The 22,767-nt window shown below is 54.9% G+C and overlaps 1 protein-coding gene across 9 annotated transcripts in view; it reads right to left on the bottom strand.

Moving 5' to 3' along the window:
- Nucleotides 1-22,767, bottom strand: part of SULF1 (sulfatase 1) — a 107,628-nt gene that overhangs the window by 71,149 nt on the left and 13,712 nt on the right. For 4 of the 9 annotated variants that reach the window (XM_064170747.1, XM_064170737.1, XM_064170738.1 and 1 more), the window contains exons 2-5: nucleotides 12,731-12,803; nucleotides 12,130-12,216; nucleotides 1,828-1,950; nucleotides 359-511 (exon numbers count right to left, since the gene is read on the bottom strand). The gene's annotated coding sequence lies outside the window, so the exon portion shown is untranslated. Of the gene's footprint in view, nucleotides 1-358; nucleotides 512-1,827; nucleotides 1,951-3,305; nucleotides 3,434-3,465; nucleotides 4,108-4,473; nucleotides 4,714-12,129; nucleotides 12,217-12,730; nucleotides 12,804-22,767 lie in introns of those variants that run through there. The other 5 variants (XM_064170739.1, XM_064170740.1, XM_064170743.1 and 2 more) reach the window with 5 other exon arrangements.

Raw genomic sequence — 22,767 nt, 5'->3', positions numbered from 1 at the left:
AAAGTCCAACCTCTACAAAAATGTGACACTGTGACCAACCCAGCAGTGATGGCGAGGGCTGCAGAGAGCTCCTGGGTTAAGAGCAGGCAGCGACAAAGGCATATCAAACCTTGGCTGTACCTCCTGGAAGTGGGAGCTGGAATTCTGGGAAACCTTTGATACCAAACCTGCTGCCTGCAATGCATGGCCCAGAAGATGAAATAAGTATTTATCTTCTCAGAAAGTACATCTTAAGCCACAGAAATGAAGGAGAGATTTGTCTCACCAGTTAACAGGCAATAGCAAAGCAAGGACCTCTCAGAAGGAACCCACTGACAGAACTCAACTCAGATACAAAGGTTCTGCTTTGGCAACTCACAGGTTGCTGCCTTGTTCTGAGGTGATGCCAATGACGGCCTGGAGTCCTCCCACCGCAGTCCTCCTCCAGCATGCAGCAGCACTGAGCATCTGCTGCTTGGTCAGGTCACCAGGAGCTGCTGTGCTCTGCTCCCGTGAAAAGAGTGAGTCAGTGCTGGAGTGAGGAAAGTGAAAGACAAAGAGAGGAGTGTGGGGAGGATTCTACTGCTGGTCCGGCACAAAGATCATTTGGACGTGTGAAAGGAGAAGCAGATGGACTCGCTGCCACTGCTGGGACACAGCAAAGGGGATGGTGCCACTTCCCACTTCTGCCTCTATACCTATGGTGATGAAGGGACAAAGTCTACAGTAACTGTGGGACAGCTGCAGCTCTTCACCATGCAGTTCCTGCCCCCTGCTCTATCTGCAGCCCCCTCACAGTAGCTCTACCTGTTGTGGAGATGTTGGGAAAATCTAGTGTGAGGAAGTCCACTGCCGGGAGACTCTGGTGACACGTGTGTCACGTAGCCTGGGGGAGCTGCACCATTCAGGGCCTTCTCTTTCAGCATCCCCCAAACCTCCCAGAACAGCAGTTAAAATTTAAACAGGGGCTCTGCAGCCAGGCTCTGATCCCATTATCAGTGCTGTGGATGGGATTACAAGAGGGCAAGAAGGGTGGACATTTTTTAGGGCAGATCTGGTATCAGCAGCAGGAGCGGCCACTAATTGGATTCTTTGTGCCACCGCAGAGCTGTCACGGGACCCCTGGTCTCTGCTGAGCACTGTGGCTGTCGAGGCACTCAGAAAGGAGCTCTCTCAATTGTTATCCATCAGCCTGCCCTCCCACTCCAGCGCAAATCCCCAAAGCCCTTTCTAAAGCAGAGGAAATCTTGGAGCCCACAGCTCCCATGGCATCTGCACAAGCACCCAGGAGGAGCCCGGCTCAGCCCTCTGGTCCCTGCATGAACACAGGACACTGGGTGCAGCCTGTCAGCCAGCATTGGGTAGTAGGCTGCAGGCTGCCAGAGCTGCCTGACCCAAGCGCTGCAGCCAGAGCAGGAGCTGCAAAGCTTTCAGGATGGTTTTTCCCACAGCTGCCCCACTCGGGCTGAGTGAGGGGTTTGGAAGGGCTTGCACATGGGGAAGCACAGCCCCAGCACCACAGCGCTTCTGGGAGCCCTTCCTACTCAGCTCCTGACTGCACCGAGGGCTGCTGCCCTGATCTACACAGTAACTCTCACACCGCTGTTTGCCATCTCTGGGCTACCTCTCGATTCCCGCATGCTTCCCCCGCAGTGACCTCTCTCAAGATGCATTTACACACCATTTGGAAATCCACCAGCGATTTGGGCTTTTCAATGTGAAATTACCCCAATCATAATGAATGTGTTTTTCCCCTCTGAAAAGGAGGCAACAATCACTGCGGGGCCACGGAGACAAGCCAAGCACAGAAACTGGAGTTGCAAATGGTGATGGAACAAGCTCACCCACCTCGAATATAAAGCGCCAAGAGGAGGAAGCCCCTGACAAGCAGTAAACTGACACGTAATTAAGACAATTCAGGGCAGGACACATTCTGGCTGGAAAACATTTCCCTGGGCTCTGTCTCACTGGCTGGGAGCAGCGAGGGGAAAAAGAAAAGTGACAGTTTGAAAGCAGCCCCGGGAAGACAATCGGTGTCCCAGCGGCTAGCCGGGGAAAGCAGCCCCCCAGGTTCTGTGCAGCTCGGCCCCCTCCCCTCGCACGGTTGATAGTACAGACATGCCTGGTATGTTCAGCATTCCCCAACAAGCACAGAAGAATCAGCCATAACAAAAACGCGTTGCAGCTTTCGGGCAGCAGCTCGTGGACCTTTTTGTTCCTCTGGAATTTGTTACCTTGAGCGTACCGTGGAGCTCCTGAGGTTGCGTCGCTCTCAGATCTTTCTCCTCAGATTATTTCTGTCTCACTGTGAGGAACATCTTTGGGAGCTCTGAACACTTTTACAGCTGCCAGGATGCTAATGGGAACTTCATGTGTGTACCCAGCACAAGTGCTCTCAGCAGAAAAAAAAACAACCCAGCCAATGTCAGAGGGAGGTATGTAGGAGTCACCATAAATATGTCTTTGAATGTTTACCATCTGGAACAGTAGATTACGTTTTGACAAGGAGCTGGACTGCCCCGTGGGCATTGTCTTTTAAACAGCCCCATCATTATAAAGGAAGGAAAAACATGATTTGCTGTTCCCACTTTCTTAGCAAGATTTTCTGGCAGTGCTGGAGAAACTTGTTCCCCCCCCAGTAAAACAATAACAAACTGGGCATGTACAGCTAAAAATGCACTGAGAAAGGCTTTCCTACAGGTCAGCTGCTCTGTGGTCTTCTGATACCCATGGAGATGGACATGTTTCACTTGGGCTGTGACAGCAGCTGTGCGAGTCCCAGCGCAGCACCTCAGCCTTGCTGGTAGACTTAACCCCCGTGCACCAGAGCTGCCCACTGGGGAGCATGAAGGTGAGGAATCCACTGGAAGAGCCACAGTGAGGGCTTCCTTTGGGTTCATTTTTAAGTTTGCAAAAGTTTCCATCGCTTTTTGCAATGAGGAGTGGAATAAATGAAAAATCAAATGGGTCAGACCTACCCCCACAGATGCTGGGAGGGTCACAGCAGCACGCTGGGGATTTAGCTCATTCCCTGGTTCAGGTTGCTGTGAGTCACTTCTGCAGACAGGTTGTTACCGAGCAGTGTTTGGAAATGCAAGCTGAGAACAACCTGTAGAGGGGCCCAACAGCCTGCTCCGAAACAAAAACCTTAGCCGCCCCCCCCCACCTCCCCCCAACTGGTCTGGGGCAAATATCTGCCTGCAGGCTGAACCGGGGGGGTAGGGGCACCATCACACAGCAGAACACTCCAGAGCCCCTTGCTCGGCCCCAGAGCAGGTCCCAGTCCAGAATACAGCTCACCCAGCACTGCTGATGGAAGGTCTCACCTGGGAGTGGTGAGGACCGTGTGAGACTCTCTTCACAAGCAGGAGGCAGTAATTCATGGGCTCCACAGGTGAGAGAGAGTTAGTGTGAAGATCTGGTAGTGTGAGAGAGACAAATCTATTACCCTGCACAGGGAGAGGCAACATCAAACTCAGCCAATACCTCATGGAAAAGAAAGGAAAGATCCCATCCTCTGGCTTCCTCCTGCAGGACATTCCAAGCAACACTACGAGAACCTCTCGATTCTGGGTTAAGCCATCCCACAGTAATTAGTGATAACATTTCTGACTTCCCAGTTCATTTGCTGGGCTTCCCACGCTCAGACATCAATGAACTTAGCGGAATTAAACGGGGATGATAGCAGAGCACTTCCAGCACTGATTCCAGCCCTCTTCCTCCTGCAATGCTCCTTTTTGCTGCCTTCTAATTAATGCTTCAGATCTCTGGGCTGGAATCTGTAACTGCAGCGAGATTTTAGTGCTCCATTGAAGTGATGCTACTCTGACTTGTAAAACTTTCCAAACAGATCCAAGAAGAAATCCCATCCATCTGCTCTGCTGCAGCTGCGGGGGCAGCCTCACACCCTGACCGGCCTTTCCCTGATGTTCTCCGGGCTGGAAGCCCATGTGGGAGCCAAACGATCTCCACACCAACCGACCAGGTCTCTATGAAGGAGTCTTCCAAACTCTACAGACAGACACTCACTGAAAGCTTTACTCCTCCTCCGGCCAAGCCCCAGCCCAGCTGCCCTGCATCCTCAGACACCTCCCAGCACCTCGGGAATGCTCTGAAAGCCCTGGGAAGACTCCGCCGCGTTCCTCTCCGCTCCCAGCCTCGCAGTTTCCGCGGACTCGGGGGCACACGAAGGCTCCAGCCGCGGATCCGGCAGCAGCGGGTTCCACGCACATGCGTGTGCGGGAATGGAGTAGAAGGACCCGCGCAGCGCCCAGGGGTTTGTCCTGTCTGCACCCCAAAGGCGTGAGCGCGGCCGCGCCGCGGGTATCAGCCCCGTGGGCATCGGACACCGCTGCTATCTGTCAGCCGGACAATGGCAGCATTGAGAGGGCAGCAGCAGCTGGCTCTGACAAGGCTGCTGTGCCAGCATGCCCCCCCAAGCCGGGAAGGAGACAGAAAAGCGGGAGGCAGAGGCTCGAGGAGCCTTCACTTTACCTGAGCAAAGTGCGGGGGGGTCTATCTGCTGCTGGAAGCGGTTCCTCCCTGCTCTCCCCGACGCTGGGCAGCTCTTGTTGCGCTCTCCAGGGCAGACCTCACACAGCTCCGGCCCGCTGACCTCACCCGCTAACCCCAACCATCTGCTGGGACACGACCGCCAGCCCCGGAGCCCCCCGGAGCCTCAGCCCGGGCTGCCCAGTCCCCGCCGGCTGCCGAGCGCTGGAGCAGAGACTGGGGCTGGGAGCTCCTCAGCCAAGTAACCTGAGATTGGGAGCTATTGGGAAAGAAAAAAGGAGCGGGAGGGGGAGGTGCCAGCGGGAAGGTGGAGGGGGTGGGTCAGTGGGGTGGCCAGTTGTGTTCTGCTCACCACTGCCTGCGCTCCCCGCGGAACCCCCGCGCAGAGGGATGCGCAGCAGCAGCAGAGCAGCGCTAAAACCTGGGGGTACGGCGGGGGCTGTCCGGGGCAACCTCCTCTCAGAGAAAGAAAAGATACGCTTTGAGATCGCCACCAAGACTAAGCAGGAGCCGCTCCCGCCCCGATGGGACATCCGCATCCTGGGATCCCAGCCCGGAGCTGCCTCCAGCCTTCCCGGAAGATCGATCGGGGAAGGAAAAAACGAGGCGAGGGCGGGTGTGGAATCCAAAGGGCGAAGATTTCGATTCCTGCACAGAGATCTGCAAAGTGCTTCCGAGGAGCCTGCGATCAGGAAGGGATGGAAATGCCCTGCCCGGGGACTCGCTCTCCCCTGCTCCCGCTGTAACAGCTCCGGACTCGCATTCGGGCACCGGTACCAGTCCCGCTCCAGTACCCCCGCATCAGCTCCCTTCTGCAAGGTGCCCCCAGTCCATTGCCCCTGCCTCGGACTCTCCTGCGAGAAGCAGCCCTGGCGCTGGACCTCCACTTTTCCGTTCTTTCCTCCATCCTGGCACAGAGGACGCCCCCAGGTTTGGGCTGGGGGCTTCAGGCAGCACCTGGCAGGTCTGGGCTGTGTCTGGTCCGAGCCTCAGTCTCCCTCGGTCACAGTCACACCTTGCTCCCTCCCGGGGACACTGCCAAGAAAAATGCGCTAATTTACAGGAGATGTCCGAGAAAGGAGGTAAGGGACACAGAGGAACTGTTAAGATGCCGAAGAAACAGCTCTTACCCTTCCCCTCCCTGAACGGAACGGCACGGAAGAGACACTGCCCATCTCAGGGGCCTTAGCTCACCAGAGCCTGACTCCATACTGAGATCAAATCCGTTTCCCATTCACACTGATGTGGAGTTTTCCCTGAACCCACAGGGAGGAACAGTTTGGGCACTGAAAGTACCTCTGGAGGAGTTAACATCCAGCTCCAAGAAAGGTTTGCAGTAGCAAAGAGAACCACACACAACCATAGAACGGTAGGGGTTGGGAGGGACACCAGGAGACAGGTTGAGTACAACCCCCTGCCAAGGCAGGATCACCTAGAGAAGGTCACACAAGCACACCTCCAGGGGTTTTGGAATGTCTCCAGAGACGGAGACTCCACCACCTCTCTAGCAGCCTGTGCCAGCGCACTGGCACCCTTAAAGAAGCTCCTTGTCATGTTCAGACGGACTTCTGATGTTCCAGTTTGTGCCCATTTGTCACTGGGCACCACTGAACCAAGCCTGGTCCTGTCCTTCTGACACCTGCCCTGTGAGTATCGATCCTCTCTCAGGCTGCTCTTCTCCAGACTACCAGCCCCAATTCTCTCAGTCTTTCCTCATAAAAAAAAGTTTCCAATCCCCTCAGCATCTTTGTAGCCCTTTGCTGTGCCCTCCCCAGCAAGTCCCTGCCCTTTAACTGGGGAGCCCAGAAGCGGACACAGTACTCCAGATGTGGCAGAGCAGAGAGGGAGACTGTGACCAGATCTGAGAGCCACAGGAGAGCCCTGACAGGCTGCTCTGGCTCGCTTAGTCTGAGGTACCCTGCCCACAGCTGCTGTGAATCACCAGTGGCAAAGCAAAGACTTGGCAAATGTGAAGTTAAAGAGCTGTGCTTTGTGCCCAGTTGGCTTCTATCAGAGCTGACCTGGGGAAGAAAGGGGAAAAAAGAAGAAAGTGCAACCACAAAACTGCATTTGCTCAAATCCTCCCCCAAAGTGGGGACATGGAGACTGCTGCAATCTCAAACTGAAGCTGCCTTCCCAGGTGTTAATTCCTGACAGAGAAGCAACTAAATAGTTCCAGTAATAAATACAGGGTGAGGTGAGGATGGCACTGCTGTCTCTGGGGTACTGCAAGGTGAGTTATGTGTTCGGGGCAAGGACTGGGGTGGATTCTGTGGTCTGCAAACAGGCTAGATAACCTAACATGCTCAGCAAGCCCTGGGGACACTCTGAGACCCGTCTGCATTTGCTTTAGCTCTGCTTCCTACCAGGCTTGTCTTAAAAATGTCTACTGATCAGACATAGAATAACAAAAGGCCTCCAAACTGTGTGCTGACTCACTTCCTAAAACACAGCCCAGCTCACAGGTGCTCTATTCCATATTGGTCTGATAAGGCACAAACTCAACAAGGTTGCATCTCTGGATGCTTCCAGCCAGTACTAATGGCAGCCAAGGCAGTACCAATGCTTATGTTGTGTGGATGCCTACACAGCTCTGTGGGCCCTATCTCTGTAAATACACACAAGCAAGACCCTGGGTGCCCACAGGGTGCCCAGGCCCAGTTCTGCTACGTTTTTGTGCCTCTGCTAACACCTGTCAAGTCACCAAAAGCATCAAACTGACACTGCTGGAGGAATCTTAACTGCAGACTCCTTACACAAACACACGCTTCGCTTCAAAGGCTCCTCAACCACTCAACACACAAACTTTTATCACCCAAAACTATGTTAGTTACAGCACCTGAACGTTGTGCATGGTCCTGTTTGCACCTGGAAGCCTCTGCTGCTGGTGCTGAAGAATTCATGCACTACCCTCATGCCGACAGCCAGGGTTAGCCTGCTCTGACAGCTTCCAACAGGCTTTGCTGCTGCTTCTCTTCTGGCCAGACTGCCACCTGCAAAGCGTTTGGGTTTGAAGGCCTGCAAAACTGCACCTGCATCACTGCTAAAACAGTGCATCATAAGCCAGGTTCTCAGGCTGACTCCAGCCCATGGTCTCCTGCTGAGGTCAGGCTGACCCTGCGCAGATGGGACCCATGCCCACAAACAACGCCTCACACCAGTGGCTCGGGATAGCCCTAACTAACAGGAGTAGCTGTGGGTAGTTGTAAGATGGAGCAACAGTCACTGCAGGTTTGCTCCTGCAGGAAACCTGTCCCTCACTTGTTAGCTCTGATTGGTTTCCATGGCAGCCAGCAGCATCTCCGAGCCAGGGCACCGAGCTTCCCTGCAGGGTGCCCAGGCTCCGCTCAGCACCTTGCCCCCAGCACAGGTCCCCTGGCTCTTGCAGACACAAGCAGGCACTCACACACGTGCACTGCTGCTCCAGAACCTCACACATTGCTCAGCTCCAGCACTTCCAGCTCCTGAAAGTAATTAAAGACCATTTCTGACAGTTCCTGCAGCAACCTCAGCCTATCTCTGCTGCCAAAAATGAACAGAATTGGCTTTTTTCCCCCAAATTATTACAAGTCTGCCCTGGATTCAATTAGTTTTAAAGAGTTTATATAGGAATAGGAGAGATTCTAGAACATGACTATAAATCCACAGACAAGTTCAGTCAGACTCTAGCCTCAGCTGCACACACACAGAGGGGCACACTGAGCTCGGGTGACACACTGATGAGATTAATTAAAAAGCCTCTGAATCCCCAAGTGGCAGAGGAAAGACAGCGTCAGCAGATGGCTCTCGCTAAAGATCCCAGGGAGCAGCAGGTCCCCAGCAGCACAGAATTCCCATGGAGTGCAGCAAACACTTGGAACTCCTTGCTGCAGGACGCAGCAGAGGGAAAAACTGGCAGGAACTGTATGTGTTCAAGTGTGGTGATCAAGGGCACAATGCCCACCTGGAGACCAGTGTCAAGTGGCTCCCTCAGGGGTCAGTGCTGGCACCAGTGCTGTTGGACGTCTTTGCCAGTGACATGGACAGAGCAATCAGTGCACCCTCAGCAAGTGTGCAGACAGCACCAAGCTGTGTAGCACAGTTGACTTGCTAGAGGGCAGGGATCCATCCAGAGGGATCTGGACAGGCTGCAGAGGTGTGCCCAGGCCAACCTCATGGCATTCAACAAGGCCAAGTGTAAGGTCCTGCACCTGGGTGCGTGCAATCCCAAGCACAACTCCAGGCTGGGTGGGGAATGGCTGAGAGCAGCCCTGAGGAACAGGACCTGGGTGTCTGAGCTGATGAAAAGCTCAACAGGAGCCTGCAGTGTGAGTGCAGCCCAGACACAACCCTGTGCTGGGCTGCAGCAAGAGCAGTGTGGGCAGCAGGGCAAGGGAGGGGATTCTGCCACTTGGTCTGCTCTCCTCAGACCCCACCTGGAGACCTGTGTGCAGTGCTGGAGCCCCCAACACAAGCAGGACATGGAAGTGTTGGAGCCAGTCCAGAGGAGGCCACCAAAATGCTGAGAGGGCTGCAGCAGCTCTGCCCTGAGCACAGGCTGAGAGAGTTGGGGCTCTGCAGCCTGGAGAAGAGAAGGCTTCCAGGAGACCTTCAGTGGCCTTCCAGGATCTGAAGTGGGCTGCAGAAGGGCTCAGGAGGTCTTGTAATGACAGGATGAGGAGGAATGGGCTTGAACTGGCAGAGGGGAGATTAAAACTGGATGTTAGCAAAGGGGTCTTAGCAGTGAGGGTGGTGAGACATTGGCACAGGTTGCAGAGCACAGGATCACCCAATGTGATCTTTGATCCCATTCTGTGCTTCTGTGCTACACAACCTCCCTGGAGGTGTCCAAGGCCAGGTTGGATGAGGCCTTGAGCAACCTGTTCTAGTGGGAGGTGTCCCTGCCTATGGCAGGGGGTTGGAACTGGATGAGCTTTGAGGTCCCCTCCAACCTAAACCATTCTGTGGTTCTATGAAGTGTTTGGGCAAGTTCGTGGAGTCAAAACCCAATCTGCCCACAGCAGCTAAATAGAATAGAGAACTTCTGCTGCAAGGAGCCCCTGAACTGCCCGGAGAGGACCTTGGACAAGTATCACTCTGTGGTTGTCCTTCTTGCACCCTGCCCCAAGCATCCAGGAGTTCCCAATGTCTGGGCCCGGCACAGCCATGCTTCGGTGTGGCACAGATGCTCTTTCTTTCCAAAGAATGCAGCCACTGGCAGCTTTTGGGCCACATCAAGGGCAGCACAGGAGAGATGAATTCCTTCTAAGAACTTCAGCCAAGAGTTTTAGAGGCTGGCTCACAGCTCCACTTTCAAGAACCCAAGTGAAAATGGCCTGATCAAACGTGCTGAGCATCCAGCAGCTGATTTTATTGCTCTCCACAGCCAGACATGGGCTCGTGGGAAGTGTGGGTGCCAAAAGCCAGACTAGATTCTGTGCAACCCCCTGCCCTGCAGTCACCTACACCCCACAGACACCTGGGCTTTTAGGAGCCTTCTTCTGGCACCCTGCACATCCCCCCTGCTGAAAGCCCATGCTCAGGGCCAGGTAAGATACACAGCCTGAACATTCCTTCCCTTTGCTCTCAGCTGGGTTCCCAGAGTGGCACCTTGGAGAGCTTTGAGAGGCACAGCTTAAGATCAGCTCCTGCTTCTAAAAACCAGTCCAGAGAAGGAATCATAGAACCAGCCAGGGTTGGAAGGGACCACAAGGATCATCAGTTCCAAACCCCCTGTCACGGGCAGGGACACTTCACACTAGAGCAGGCTTCCCAGTGCCTCGTCCAGCCTGGGCTTAAACACCAGGCAAGGGAGAACTTGCAAGCAGATGATTCTGGGGTGTGAAAACAAGGGAATGAGCAAGAGATGCTCAAGTGTTCAGTGGGCTGCAGACTGCAGGCACAGGGAAACGCAGGGTTCTGCACCCTGGAAGCATGGGTGCTGGTTCAGGTGTCCCAGAGCAGTGTCCATACCTTCTGGGGTGATGCTTGTGGGCACATCCACGCACTGACAGTGCCGGGTACGAAAGGGCTGCTTTAGGCAGGCTCGCAGGGCACAGCTGCAGGCTCATGCATGTAGCTGTTGTAGGGTGGAAGGGTTCAGCCTTTGCCACTCTTTAAAGGAAGATTCCCCCCCTCCTACATCTGCCCTGCCATAGAAACAGGTGGTATGGAAATGACACCTAACCTCAGTTGCTCTCAGGTCTGCAATGCCAAACCCCTTCCCCTGAGGGGCAGCTGGGACAGAAGGCAGAGTGCAGGGTGAGGCAGAAGGAAGTCCACAGCAGCAGTTGGTCATTGGCTCGACTCATCACAGGGCTTTGCACTTTGTCAGGCTCTTATCAGCACTACCACTTGCCTCCAGAAGAAGATTCATGGTTGCAGTGAACATCAATCCCAAACCCAAGTTGTTTCACTCCCATCCCCTCCCCAGATACTCCCATCCTTAGCTGCTTTCTCCTAAGGGTAGCAGCTCCCTCGTTAGTGGCTGCAGAGTAACTGAGTTACTTGAGAACCAAGCAAGGCCACTGCAACGACGAGCAAAGAGCACTTCTTCCCCTAGCAGGAGAACTGCTGGTTGCATTTCACAGGATCACAAAGGATGGGAGAGACCTCCAAGATCATGGAGCCCAGCCACTCATTTGTCACAGCTACATTTGGTTTTTAATATCCCAAAATAAAAGAAGAATTAATAAAGCCCAAGCCCCTCAGCTGCCACATATTTGTCATGTCATGCTCAGGGAAAAGAAAACAAAGCCAGCAGAAGTCTGCTCCAAGCTCGAGCCTAATCTGAACGATTTAGTGCAGTGAGAAGCTGTGGTGCTTCCCTTCTCAGCTGCCAGCTGGCCAAGAGCTCCAGCTCCAGCCCAGTAAACAAGAGATCTGCAAGGCTGGGAAGAGCAAGGCAACACCAGGCAGGAAAAGGAGCAGAGCTCAGCAGTCAGAAGGCTCCCCATGCTCAGCAGCACCGAGGGGAGAGAATGTATGGGCTCTAGAAGGCTTTGGAGTGTGAGAACCCAGCCAGCTCTGTGCTCTCAGAACTTGTGCTGACTTCACGTTTTTGGACAGAGTTCAATTTCATTACTGAAGAAATTTGAGGTAAACCATCCAATACTTAGCAAAAAAACAGAAAATGCCAGCAATGCAGAGGGGTGAAAGGCTGGGAGCTGGGAGTGCTCCTGCCAGCACACCCTGGCAGTGGTCACCTCAGCCCCTCCCTCCCACACAGCTCTCAGCCTCCCCTTCCCCAAAACCTGCGGTGAGCAGTGCCAGGCACTCGAGTGCCCTGTGGGTTAAACCCAGCCCGGCTGGCCAGGCTTTGCGCAGGAAGGCTCAGGCTCAGCCTCCGAGGGCCCTCTGACGCGGCACAGAGTCAAGGTACCACTTGCCTAAAACAACAACCTCGTCCCCGAGGTGGCTGTGGCCAGGCCGTGGGAATGGCCAGAGCCCCACACTCGGACTCAGCTTTTCCTGGAAAGCCAAGGAAGCAACAGCCCCTCTAGCCCTTTTATTTTTACAGCAGCAAAGCATCAGCAAATCCCACACCACTTGAGGAAAAGACTTCATTTAACCCCTGTGTGATCTTACCTCGGGCAGGAGGGAGCAGAGCTGCACGGCACCAGGTGGGCAGCCGAAGGGAGGGCAGTGGATGTGCTTTACCTTGATCCCAGGATGGTGTCTGACAGCATCTCTCAGCTACACTGAGCAGGTGTGGTCTGGATGGTCAGGGAGTGAGGTGGGTGGCAACTGGTGGAAGGAAAGAAGTCAGAGAGCTGCGGTCAATGGGATGGAGCCTAGCTGGAGGCCTGTAGCTAGTGGAGCCCCTCAGGGGTTGGCAATGGGACCAGGGTGCAAAGTGGTGCTGGAAAGGCCAAGAGGAGCAGTTAACGTGGGGTGGAGAGTGGCTGGAAGGGGCTGAGGGACTTCAGCTCTTCTCTCTGCCCAAGCCTTCCACAGCAGCAAAGAGAAGCTCCCTTCCACAGTCCCATCTGCTGTCCTCAGGCTGACACCCCAGGCCTCCTCTCATGGCAGATCTGATGATTATTTACTCTCAGTGGCAATTTAGGGCACTGAATCTTTTCCAAGCCTGTGTCAGTGAGGCTGGGCTTCAGGGCTGCAGCAGGAAGCTGCCCTGTTTGCCTGGTTAGTTTATTTTGATTCCACATTGGTTGAAGGCAAGGAGAAAATAATTTTCCTCTGCCTTCGTTCAGCTGGGGAGGTGGCACCTGGTTAGCTAGGCTCAAGGCAGAGCCAGTCTTACTTCTGCAGGGTCCCAGGGAATGTGGAATGACTTTGTAGCTGGCTCCTTCTCCTCCCAAGGCTCTGTCCTACGTCTAAAAAAAGGACAGAAATGGCATTTTGCAACCAGTGTTGAAATGTGTTTTCATTCCACACTTTAATACATTCAAGACCTTTCGAACATTTCCCTCAAGCTGAGAGCTCCCAGGGAGAGCCCTGGAGAAAGCAGAGGCTGCAGGGGAACTGGAGTCAGGCTGTGGTCTGCCATGAGGTCCTGCACCCAGCTCACAGGCAGCTTGGAGCTGAACTCCAGCTGCCGGCAGTGCAGCTTCAGAGGGCAGGTTCACATCCAGCAGAAACCACTGGAAGCCACAATCCATACTCTTGCCTGGCTCTGCTCCCCCAGCCCTTGCTCCTGCTGACTCCTTTACACAAACACGAGCTGACCACTTCCTTTCTGTGTGCAAATGGCTGCATTGCAGTCAGCCTGAGTCAGACCATAAAGCTCTGGAAATCAGAGTCATGGAGTCGTTTTGCTTGGAGGAGACCTTCAGCATCATCAAATCCAAATGCTGATGCTGACACAAGAAAAGGCAGAGACCTGCAGCCAAGGGAGAGGAGAAGGAAAACATTTATCCTTTTGGAGACAGTCTGATCTCAAATGGGCTGAAGCTGATCTTAAAAGCCAGCACTGGAACTCACACCCACTCCAGCCAGACAGGAAACGTTTTGCAACCCTCCCCTACTGACCAACAGCCCTAGGGACACCGAGTGCCCTGCTGGTGGACAGTTGTCCTGCTGCACAGGACAAGCACCTTGCAAAGCAGTTCTCAGAAGACAAACACAGACCTGGGGCACCAGCCCAGGTGGTATCTAAGCCAAAGTCATAAACAATAAAGAAGCTTTAAGTGGAGTTGAGTTTGATTTCCCTGCAGTGGGACTGAGACTGGGGTGTCTCTGCCATACTGTCAGCAGACAGGCTTGGCTTGTGCTGCAGATGCATCCTGCCCAAGGGTGGCCTGCTGAAGTCCTCTGCCTTGGGTCTCAAGAGAGCCAAGATGCTGTTTACAGCAGCTTTTTTCTGGAAAGGAGACTCAACCTGCCCTAAGGGGGTTGAAGCTGAGCTACACCCAGCACATGCTGTCAGGACTTCACCTCACAGGTGGTGAAATGGCCTAGCTGAATGTTCTGAGAAGAGAGATGAGATGATCTCTCTGTATCTATACCTGCACAGATGCATACCATCCCTAGCTGCACGCAGGAGCTTCTCTTCCACCTGAGCAAAAGCAGAAAGCTTTTGTCCCATGCTCAGCAGCTGACAGCCTGACCTCAGCCTGGCCCTGCAGTGGGACCCAGCAGCCAGATCACTTCACTGGCACCAGCCACGCTCACCCTCTGCAGGGCAGCCACTCAAACCAGGCACAGCTGAGCTGCAGGAGAGCAGAAGCCCAGCCCCGGACGGGAGAGCTGATCGCTGGCTGTGCCACAGCACTGCCGAGAGAGACCCCAACAGCCAGCCGCTGTTAGAGAGAAACAGGCCGTGGTAAGTACCAACTGCTACGTAACAAACAGCAAGGACCCAACTGCCGCAGCCCCACAAGCGCTGGGCTCTGCTGGCTCTCCTGGAGCAGGCTGAGCCCAGTGCCTGCTCTCTGCCTTGCGGTCCCCCGTTCGCAGGAGAGCTGCTGGATCGCCCGGCGCAGGCATCGCCGCCGCACGGCTCAGCCCCACCGGTAGACCTTTCCCCTCAGCTGCTCGCTAGAACGCAGCAGAGCTTTCTGCTTGCGCCGTTACTCGCGGCCAGCCCCAGCGGCCAGGCTGCGGGGACAGCTCCGCGCCCCGCGGGCTCCTCCCGCAACGGGCAGGAGCGAGGGCAGCCTGCGGTAGCTCTTTCTCATGCTAAGCAGCCCTCGTTAGCCGCGCAGAACAAAAGCTCTGCCTGCGAGCGCCAATGCGTGTGAGAACGCGGGGCCGAGCGCGGCGGAGGCTGCCCGCTGAATGCCTCGCCCGGGTGCGAGTTTCCAAAGACAGATTTAATTGCAGGCACTTGCATCAATTACAATATCAAAGCGCAGGAGTTACGAAAACAGAAGGTGCCCACACAACGGCCGCTCCAGCGCCTGTTGGGAAACAGACTGAACACAGTTACAATGATCGTTCCTCCCGCAGAATTCCCAGATTATCAGCAGCAGGACACACTGCAGGTTTTAATTGAAGACCCGGGCTGGATCCACTGTGTCCCTCCGGCCCAGCCTGCTCCCCTGCCCAGCCCTCCTCAGAACGGTTAATGAGGGGGAGAGTGGAAACCAGGAGAGAAGCTGGGCAGCAGTGCCCAGCTCCCAACATTGCAGCGCCTGTGGTATCTCGGGTGAGCTCATTTCCTGCACTTACTCCCTGACGTAACAACACTCAACACCTGTAGGTACAACTCAGCCTTTCATTGCAGCAGCCCAGACACTCCTCACAGGCCCCTTGGAGCTGAGAAATCACAATTTCCAAGGAGAAATCTGACTCCTGCAGACCTGAAAGGCCTTCATGACCCTGAAACTTCAACGTCTCTCAGGAAAATTAGAAAGCAAGTGCAGAGCTGTGCCTGTACTGCTCGAGTCTGTCCCTGCAAAGCATCTGTCCCAGGGCTTTAGGAGAGTGAGGAAACCCTCCTGGGAAAATTGCTGCCTCCTCCTTTCACTTGGCTTTTTGCTCTCCTAAAGCTGCAGGCTGAGTTCTAACAGTGGTTTAAATCATGGGGAATTTCTCCAAGGGGACCAAACATTTTCATCACACTGATGTGAAAAATGCCTGCTGATCCATCCATGGAGAGGTGGAAAACAGACAGTGAAATCTAAGGCTATTGGGTGATCCAGAGTGCCAGGACACCGAGGGTCGAGAAGGCCACAGTAAGCCTTTGCCATCTCTCTGTGGACAGACAAACAGCTCTGAGGGTTTCTGCTGCCTCCAGCTCCCGAGGGACAAGCAAAGGGCTTGCAAGAGGTGTGTGGCCACCTGCTCAGGCTCTAGTGAGCCACCAGTGCACACCAAGAGTGGGGACCAGAAGCAGCTCTGGGCAAATCCTGGCACAGAAGTGTCACACAATGCATGCATCTCCACCGCCCAGCTCAGCTCCCACCGTGCCAGCAGGAGTCCTGCAGCCTCTGGCTCCCCCAGAGCAGTGCTTGGCTGCTCCTCTGCAGCACAGGAGTGGTGAAAGCTGAGGGAGAAGCAGCTGGATTAGTAAGAGCTGCTGGCAGAGGAGGGAGAAGGTCTGGAGGCTGCAGCAGAATAGGAATGAGCAGAGAGATGTTTTGTTGACCTCAGGGGCAGATGGCTGAGGAGGTGCACCCCCAAAATCCCATTTCATTGCCTCATGTTTAGGGGAAGGCTCAACAGGCCCAGGCTGGTGTGTGGCCAGGAGACCTGCCCTGGATTCACACCAGCAGCAGGCTGTGCTCTGGGGAACAGCTCCGTTTGGACTCAGTGTTCCATGGACAGGTTATCCAGTGGAAAGAGCAACTCCCAAACTGGGACTCGCCTCTGGGCAGGAGCAAGGCACACAGGAGATGCTGGCAGGGCTGCGGGCTGAGGTGAGGCTCTAACTCTGAGCACTGAGAGAGCTGGGGAGGAACAGGGGCAAAGAGGGTCACAAAGAGAGGAGCTCACTGGGAGAGTGGCACAGGGAAAACAGTTTGGGAAATGCTGTGTCAGAAGCCTTTTTCTCCCCTCGAAATCCCTCCTTGTCCATTGTTGCTTCCTTGAACAAAAGCAGCCCCTGCAAAGACAAAGGCTTGGGAGCAAGCCCCGACACTTCTGCTCAGCTGCTCCCAGACATCTTGACAAGGGCATCTGCAGTCCCTGGGACATCTTCCCTGCTCTCCCAGAAAGCCACATCCTCTTCCTCCTTCCCAGATTCCCCTCTCTCCCAGTGCTCAACACTGGTGGCCTGCCTGTCCCCACCATTGTCCTGGGGCTCCTCTTTTCCACAGCCCAGCCCTCGGTAACCTTTGCCCTCCCATTCCAGCGCAGCCCAGATGCCACCTTTAGAAAGCTGAGGCAGCAGAGAATGGAAGGGTGACGCTGGGCAGCACAACCTGCTGCTCTCTCACCCTGCTGGTCACTGGGCTTTCACTGAGGAAAGGTTTTCTGAAGGCCCAGGATCTCCTCATCAGCACAACCCCCTTCAAAATGAGCCTCCACCAGCCTGGCAAACTTGAGGTAGAGAAGATATGCACCCAAACGGAGAAGGGGACATTGCCCAAAGCCTGCTCTGAAATCTTCTTCCCACTCCTAGAAATCTTGTAGAGCAATCTTGCCATCCCCTAAGCCACCTTTCTGCTGACACAGGAGAACCTTCACCTTCCTTTTGATCCCACCAGTGAAGCCATGAGGAAAGGACTGGAAGCGACGTCAGGAGGGCAGCATCAGGGTTGAAAGCTGGGAGCAGGTGAGGAGGGCAGACAAGCCACACTCCCCACGGCTGCTGTGCTTGGGTCATCCAGATGCAGCCTCCAAAGAAGGTCCTGTTCATAGCTGTTCCACTTGCAAAGCCACTCCTCTCTGAGTCATCCCAGTGTCCTCGGACTCAGTTCATGCACTGCACACCTCTTTTGCAAGCCACATCCTGCTTGCCTCCATCCAGATCTGCAGTGCTCTGGGCAAGTTGGGTTGTTTCCTCCTCTTGTTCTCTGGCAAACAAGGTGTTAAATCCACACACAATTCTTTTTCAGTCCAGCAAATCCTGAGTGATGTCAGGGGAGACCCATCCCTCTCTGCAGCCCTGGGGAGGGACGTGATGGACCCAGCTGCCCCAGCAGAGCTGGCTCAGGACAGAGCATGTTCAGTGTGCTGCAGTGTTTTGCAACTCTGCAGTTTTCCTCAGCCAGTTGGAGATAGGTTTTCAAAGGGATGTCAAGGAACAATACATTTTTATCCTCTGCTGCCAAGTTTTTAGTCTCTTATTGGGAATATTCTATTTTGTGTAAATAATTAACCACCCAAGGCAGAGCAGGGCTGGGTTTGCAGCCCCAGTGGCTATCACATTTCCTAGCCCCATTTCCAAGTGGACAGCAGAGCAGTTTGCAGGCTGCTCCTCTAGGTTTCAGGTAAGTGATGGAACCAGGAGGCTTCTCCCACCCTCCCATGAAAACAACTGCAGGAGATCGTTTGTTCAGCCTTACCTCTGCCACGTGAGCTCTGCTGTCTTGGCTGCAGGCTGCCCTGGCAAGTGAGCTTCTGTGGCTCCAGCTGGTGCAGGCTGGCAGTGCTGGGAATGCTCCAAAGCAATTCTTATCACCTTGCTGCAAAGGCCTTCAGCCTGTGGAGGGCTGCATTAGTGCCCTCCTTCCGAGAGCGCCTGAGTCTGCCCCTGCTCAGCGCTGCCCTTTCCCTCCCCATTTCCCACGTCGGGTCCAGCAGGCACCTGTGCTGTGGCACAGGACAGCAGGCTGCTGCAGCCATCCCTGCCTGGGCTGCGGCAGACAGGAGGGAGGAGGTTTTGAACCAAGGCTTCTGCCACCCAAAGAAGTTAGCTGAGAACATGGCTCACCTCCTGCTGCTCTGCTGCTGCCACAGCAGAGGCTCAGCAGCTTTCCCTCTCCTGGACCAGCTGGATGCCCCCTGGGGTGCTCTGCCAGTCACCTCAGCTTTTCTTCTGCTTAGCCTCTTGCCTGGGGCACATCAAGAGCTGAAGAAAAGCTTGGGGGTGGGTTCTGTGCTGGGCAGCCAAGCACTAATGCCCTACATCAGTTTGCAGCTAGCTCTGAGTGTGTCACAGCTAAATATTCACTGCCTCCTGCCTGTGACCTGGGCACCAAGTGAGTGGCCAGGCTGTGCTGGAGTTGTGCCCTCTGCACAGTGGAGCGCTCATAAAAACCTTTATGCCTCACAAGCCACCACAGCTCTGTGCATGCCACATGAAATGCAGCATTGAAACGCTTTAGAGAGCTTTAAAAAGTTTATTGGGAGCTTTCTGGGTCTTGCTCCACCTATAAAGCTGGGCTGCCTTAATTGCTAAGGGCCCAGGCTCAGGGGAAAACGGTCTGGGGAATATTGGACCCTTTGAATGTGAAGCACTCAGCTAATGGAGGCTTTGCTGCCATGCAGGTAAAGCCAGAATCCTGCCTGGTGGGGCTGGAAAGGGCCTCTGGAGATCATTGCCTGCTCCAGCAGGGCACCCACAGCAGCTTGACCAGGAGGCTTTGGAAGCCCTCCAGAGAAGGAGACTCCATAACCTCTCTGGTCAGCCTGCTCCAGGGCTCCAGCACCCTCACACTAAACAAGTTCCTCCTCCTGGGTTCCAGTTTGTGCCCATTGGCCCTTGTCAGGAAAGCTTTCCCACAGAAGCAGGCAGATGGACTTTCCAGCTCAGCTGGAGCTCAGAGGGAATCCCATGTCCTGGGGAAACCTCTCTGTGGTCTCCTGGCAGTCTGCCTGCTGAACTTGTGCTTGAGCAGAGCCCTGCACCCTTCCAGAGGTGGTCTGGAGCCATGGCTGATGCCTGTGAGGATCTGCAATTTAACCCTTTCCTGCTACTGACCGTTTCTGCCTGGGCAGTTACCTGCACCACAGCTGGAGGTTCAGCTGCAGCCCCCCAGCCCTGGGGGGGGAGAGTGGGGGTGCCACTTGCTGCACCCCCGGGACTTCGCCCGAGCCTGACCTCAGCTCTGACACATGCACACCCCTGCCGGTGGAGGACTACACCAGACCACTTCATCCCACAAAGAGCCACAGATCCCTCCTAGGACAAAACCCAACCTGGGGAAAAACGAATTTGAAAGCCTGGGGGGCTGTCAGGAGGTGCCATGAGGCTGCCACTTAGCTGTCAGCTGCAGAAATAGGAGGGGTCTAAGCCTGAGAGGCAGCTGCAAGGTGGCTGCAGAGCCTCTGGAGGTCAATCCCCAGAGCAGCAGAGGGGGCCTCAGGCTCCAGCCCCCCAGCAGCTCCAGGCAGCCCAGCTCTGCAGGACCCATTTCACACAAGGTTGCCTCTCTCCCTTTGCCAAAGCCACTTCTGCAGCTCAAGGCTCTGCTTCTCAAGGCTATTGGATGCCTAAAGATGCTGTTGACATCTCCAGCTCTTAGCACTGCCTGTCCCCATTGTGGAGCTGTCAGAGTAGCTCTGACCCTCTGTGGGGTCCCGTGGGCTAAGTGGGCAGTACTGACAGACGTGCACTTCTGTGGAGCTCACCTTGACAACCCTTTCCACGAAGAAATTCCTCATGTCCAACCTGGCACATCCTGGGGCTGTGTCCTCTTGTCCTGTCCCCTTTTACTAACTCTGCTGCCATGGAATTCAGTTCTCTCTAACATTCTGTAAAGCAGAACCTGTATTTCTGGAGCCTAAATAAAATCCACTCAACCTGCATTTGATCCTGGAGCCACCATGTGAGCCAAGGCTCCTGCCTGGAGAAAGGGAAGGCTAAAGAGGCTGCACGGTGCCAGTTTGCCTCTCTTGAGGAGCACACAAAGGATGTCACTCCTCATAACACCTCAGCTGGAAAGAGCAGATGAGTTGTCAATGGAGCAGGAGAAGAGGTGAGGGCAGGCTTTGTGACCAGCTTCTGTTCCAGCCTATAGCAGCCAGCAGCTGCTGAGCTCACCAAGCCCTGCGCCGCTCCCTGTCCTTCCCCAACCCTGTCTCTCCGAACGCACAGCACAGCTGCAGCGTCGCTACAAGTGCGGGAAATGGCAGCAGAGGGTAAAGGAAGGGAAAAGCTGCAACAGCTCTTCGCAGGGGCGAGGGGAGGGGTTGCAGGCAGCTAACAGCGAATGTAAGCTGCAGGGTGGACTCCTTCCAGAGCTCAGCTTGTGGTCACATCAATCACTCCTACCAGAGCCAGCACTACGCTGCAGCAGCAGGTTAGAGCTGTCAGAGAGGGTGCCCAGCACTGGAGGCTGTTACTAGGAGCAAACAGCAAAATCCTGTCTGGAGCAGCCCGTTGCTGCTCTCAGGGGACAGGGAGCCAGGGGGGACCAGTCTGGGATGGAGGTGACCACTGCCCTCTTCGTGGGCTCCTTTTGAGCCCGACCCTTGCACCTGCCACTTCAGCTGAAAGGACGCAGTGCCACATTCACAGTAGCTGCTCCCTGCCTTTGGGAGCTGGTGGCCCTTCCAGTGGCTGCAAATGTCACCCTGGGAAAGGGCACAGCTCACACTGCCCATCAGCACCACCAGAGCCCTCAGCCAGCAGCTTCAGCTCTTGAACTCATGCTAAAAGCTCTCAAGCAAACACCATCAGCACCTGCTTCAGAGGCTGCCAGCAGCCTGTGGCAGGGGTGTGCTGGGTCAGGAGCTCACCCTGATGTCCTGCACTTGCTCACAGTGAAACCCTTCATTGGATTGCTCTGCTGCTGCCTGCCCAAATGGATGTGCAGCTCAGCTGGGCACAGAAAACCACAGCCCAGCTAGAACTGCCTCTCATTAAACTGCTCCATGGAATATTAAAAGGTAGCTCAGAGTCAGGTGCCTTTAATAAAGCTGTGTTTGAACTGGCACGGGGAGGGCTCCCCCGAGCTTCCCAGGCTGCTGTAGCCTTATCCCCTGTGCTGCAGTGCTGCCCCATGCCAACAGCAGCAGCTGGCTCCTGGTGCCAGCAGACACTGCTGGGGCAGCCCCAGAGCCCCCACCCAGAGACAGCCCTGAATTCACTGCAGCCTGGAAAGATACTTCTGCCTTTAGGGGAGAGAAAGGGTTGGAGGATGAAAGAGAGCACAAGGCATGGAGAGAGCTTTCTGCAGAGGAACCACATCTGGGTTGACCAGACCCGCACAGAGCACTCGTTCACCATCCACTTCCCTTGCCAAACCTGCACAAGTCCTGAGAAATAAACCCCAAGGAGTTTTAAACAGAGAATCCAGAATGATGAGGGTCGGGAGGGACCTGCAGAGATCAAGTCCAATCCCATGCCAGAGCAGGATCACCCGGGACAGGTCACATGGGAATGTATCCAGATGGGTCTGGAGAGTCTCCACAACCTCTCTGAACAGTCTGCTGCAGGGCTCCAGCACCCTCACACCAAAGAGGTTTCTTCTCCTCACGCTGAGGTGGACCCTCCCATGCTCAAAACAGTTAAGGACTGCAGGAGGCTGCGGTTGGGTCTGCTGCACAAAGTGCATTTTCCTGTTTCTTGCCCAGATCCTCTCCGAGGGGAGAAGGCAGAAGGGGTCTGTACAGCAGCCCCTCCCAAACTGACAGCCTGCCAGGTCCAGCCTCTCCTGACTCTGCAGATCTGCTCTTATGGCCCAGCCAAGGACTTATCATGGCTCCAGCACAGATCACAAGCACATTGGTGTCCCAGCACCACTCACACCCACAGCCAGGCCAAATCCAGCCTTGGCAACAGCAACCTGCTGTCCCAGCAGCTCTGCAGGCACTGCTCAGCTAGCACAGATGTGCTGCAGCGGGAACGGCGTTTTCGCAGATCTCCTTCAACCCTCCCCTCGTCCCCAGGCACAGAAGCCACTCCTCTTCTGGGGCTGCCCTACTCCTCCAGAGCCCTCTGGCTGGTTGCTGAGACGGCAGCATAGCGGCAGGAGCCATCCAGGGGCGAGGAGGAGAGGGCAGGAGCCAGCCCCGTGTGCTCACCCAGCTCCCTGCGCTGCCAGCAGGGTCGGCTCTGCCCTCCAGCAGCACCCGAGCCCTGCAGGTGCTTTCTACCTGCTCTTCAGCTGTGGAACGACTTATTAGAAGAAAGAATCTGAGCCCTAATTAGCAATCATGGCCACGGAAAGATAAATTCATGCGTTCAAAGGCTCCAGCAGATGTTTTTCATTGCCGTGGCTGAGATCCAGAACCTTTTGTACATTATTTTCTTTCCTCAAGCTGAAATAAAAGCAGAGGTCATTCCAAATTCTTTGTGTGTGAAGAAAGTGGACACATGCACAAAACCCCCAGCCCAGGAAAAACAAATCAGAGATGCCACAGAGCAGGGTGAGCTCAGCTCCAGTGCAATGCAGACCTCTGCAAACGGGAGCCATCTGAAGCAGCCCTCGAAGAGACACCAGAACGCCTTTTGAAGCGAGCTCTCAACGAGGAAAGCAACTTCCCTGGCTGCAGGAAGGTGCAGCA

Source organism: Pogoniulus pusillus, chromosome 34, assembly GCF_015220805.1.
Source record: "Pogoniulus pusillus isolate bPogPus1 chromosome 34, bPogPus1.pri, whole genome shotgun sequence".
NCBI lineage: Eukaryota > Metazoa > Chordata > Aves > Piciformes > Lybiidae > Pogoniulus > Pogoniulus pusillus.
Note: the sequence above shows the minus strand (reverse complement) of the source record. Positions and strands in the feature narration are given on the sequence as shown.